The sequence below is a fragment of the Macrobrachium rosenbergii genome, chromosome 17, assembly GCF_040412425.1.
Source record: "Macrobrachium rosenbergii isolate ZJJX-2024 chromosome 17, ASM4041242v1, whole genome shotgun sequence".
Classification (NCBI taxonomy): Eukaryota; Metazoa; Arthropoda; class Malacostraca; order Decapoda; family Palaemonidae; genus Macrobrachium; species Macrobrachium rosenbergii.
The window spans coordinates 15,502,020-15,504,790 of NC_089757.1; positions in this window are offsets into that span (position 1 = coordinate 15,502,020).

Genomic DNA, 2,771 nt, shown 5'->3' on the forward strand with positions numbered 1-2,771 from the left:
AAAATTCTTGGTTTAAATGAAATGAAAGGACCTTATGAGTTTACCCAAAAATAAACATGGGCACTGAACAACACGTTCTTCAAGTAAGCTATCCACATCAGAAAAACTTAAAACAGACACAATGCTGAAAAAACATGGTAGTACAGTGTATGTTTTAAGACTTCCTTATTTTGAGGGTCATCTGTAATTGGGCCTATCCAAACACTGGCAATTTTGTGGGTGTTACCTCAAATCCAACTTCGATTAACCTTCAGGTCTTTCAAAAAATATCAGAACAAAACTAGAGTAAAAACGAAACCTTTTTCCGACCAAGTCTTTGGCAAACTACTTGACTGCTCATGGTCGTTTCGACCAAAAAATGAAATCGTTTCTGCTACACTTAACTTGCAACATTCTTACAATGGTTATTTATAATATTTGGATTTTTTTATAAAGTAACTGTTTTTACCTTATCCTTTCCATATTTGCTATGCTTGGAAAAAAGAGCCCCACGTTGATTAAGCGAGGGAAAGGCTACTTGTAATTCTTACACAAATAGTAAAAGTGATAAGTTCATCCCTTGTACATTTCTTACACATATTACAGTACAGATGCAGAACGGAGGGCATGTGTTGTTGGAAGAAGAAATCAGAACAGAAACGGCTATGGTATTTTACATTTAGGTTATTTGGATAAGAAACGGAAAAGGAACACTATGGAAGAACACACCCTGACCTGTCATTGTGCTATGGAAACTTATTCCGGTTCAATCAAACATATGCATTGTTCTTGGCTTTGTACTCAGTTCAGATGAAATTATTCTCAAAAGCATATTTCAACAGGGATACATCCTAACCTACCCTTCCCTTTACCTAACCTATCCTAGGGCATTGTGCCCTGATCTGGCTAGCATTTTCTTCCTCCTGTATTCCACCAAGCATAAAAGCGCAAATTGCTTAAAAACAGGTCAAACATATTTGAACAGCAATGCACCCTAAACTAACCTATCCTAAGGTGCTGTGCCCTGACTTGGCTGGAACCCCAAGGGAAGCAGTGTCTACAGAAATGTGTCTTTGAGGAAATTCTAGGTCACCTGAGATGGAAGCCACAGCTAATGCATGTGTTTGAATGATCTGCCAGCAACCTGTAACCTTGGCGATCAGTAAGCCATCTAACTTCCATAAAAAGACCCAGGAACAGAGCAGTCTGTGGCTTGCATCTACAGCAATTAATCATGGGTCATATTAAAAACAAAAAAGAAAATATAAAGCAAAGCGTCTGACTGAATAATTGATCAACTATTATTATTTTTGGAGGTTTTAAGGCATGCTGTGCAGATTTAATTTTAAACCAATAGTTGATTGGAGGATTGCAATCAACAAATGTAGCCACTGCATGCTGTTCTATATGCTACCCCAAGGTACACCCCATATACTTGTACTCAAAGGTTACAGGAAAATCATCAATGCTAACAGCCATTTAAATTTATGAATTCAAAATACATACGGTATACCAATATGACCCATCCAAAATAATGGCTGCAATGGTTTATGGATGAAACGTCTCAAAAGCCAACCCACTCCATGTGTTTAGGTTAGATTCAAGGGTAAACTTTAGCTGGTATCCTGTAGTTGAAAATATGACTAAGTTTTATAATGTCTTGAAAGTTTCTGGTGTTCATTTTGTTAAAATAATTAGTTTTAGAGATGCCGGACCTCCTTATACATATACAATTATGGGACACCCCAGAATGAAACCCGTATGAATGAAATACAGGAATGTATTCTAAACTAACCTAATCTAGGACAATGGGTCCTTACCTGCCAGGGAGGATACAATATATCAATATAAATAATAGGGTTGCAACCTAACCTAACCTAACTTAGGAAACTGGTTCCTTGGCTGATTTGGGGGTGTGTTCGCCTTGATGAAATATATCCTTATATAATGTGAGGCTTGACGCTATTTTAACATTACTGATTTGCTACCTAATTAAACATCAGAAAAATTTGAATGAAATTTTGACAAAGCCAAAATAATCTAAGGAACAAGAGGTACAAGTCTGTACAAAAACCATGACTAAGAAATGAATTCAGTTAACTCAAGCACGGCCTGAATTCCAACATCCCACTTGACTGGTAAAAGGATTTCAGGGTTCAGCATTGTGCACATACCCAAATTTCCAGATGTAGGCTAAATATCAATAAACATTCAAAACATACTTGCCATCCATAACCACAATGGACTTGGACAAAAAAAAAAAAAAAAAAGTCTCATCAGGCCCCCACCTGCAAGCATATCAAAACAAAAGACTTTGGGATGGGAAAGTCCAAGTGAGTAACAATACCAGCAAATTCACTATAAACTAGAGCTTGTTTTTTTGTAATAGGCATAACACAGAGACTTAACAAAGCTAATTCAACTTCAATATTGTGAACTGGTACTAAATTCATAAAATACAGATTTAGCTCAGTTCAAGATCTATGACAAATACTGTGGGGTGTACGGTTGCAGCTCCATGTCTAGAACCACAGCACTGGTTAGGTAGGGGATGGTGCCTGTGGTTGTGTTGGGGTAGAACCAGTAAGCTAATATTCACTGTAAATTAAACCATTGCCTATCAGATGGAAGACTATAAAAAGCATCTCTGTTGGTGTAGACGAGTCCATAGGCCCAAATCAGGCCCTTGGTCCCCTTATCCCCCTGGCTTCAAAATCCTTCAACAATTACGTGTCAACATAGGCTATTAGCTTAACACTAACCATCAGGTAATTATAAAGAAGACGACCAAA